This window comes from Anopheles darlingi, chromosome 3 (genome assembly GCF_943734745.1).
Source record: "Anopheles darlingi chromosome 3, idAnoDarlMG_H_01, whole genome shotgun sequence".
Lineage (NCBI taxonomy): Eukaryota > Metazoa > Arthropoda > Insecta > Diptera > Culicidae > Anopheles > Anopheles darlingi.
In genome coordinates this window covers 2,050,001-2,050,430 of record NC_064875.1, presented here as the reverse complement: position 1 = coordinate 2,050,430, position 430 = coordinate 2,050,001, and positions in this window count along the sequence as shown.

The following is a 430-nucleotide window of genomic DNA, read 5'->3' as shown; positions in this document are numbered from 1 at the left end:
CGCGCTGGCATTTCGTGCATTTATAGTACCGCAGCTTCAGACAGACAGAGGCTGGTGGTAGCTAGCTGCACTCTTTGTAGCGGCAGTTTATGGATGTGTGATATGATTCTGGGCCGGGAATCAACGAAGTCGACAATCGTTGCGGTCGTTTGATGGAAAGTTACTCCCACACGCACACACACGGGGCCCGTGGCCCATGGCCAGTTGGAAGCAAATGAGGCAAGATGGCGGTATGCACCTTCTTTAAATCCGATCCACCTTTGCCGGCGGCGCATCCCCCGGATGCGCTTTTATGGTCACAAAGAATACACGATTACCACGATTGGCCGTGTTGGGTTTGGGCCGAAGTTACCGAGGTTGTGATCTAATCGAAACGCCAGATGCTCTCCGGCCCTCGGGCGCTATTGTGCCCGATAATGAAGTTTATTGT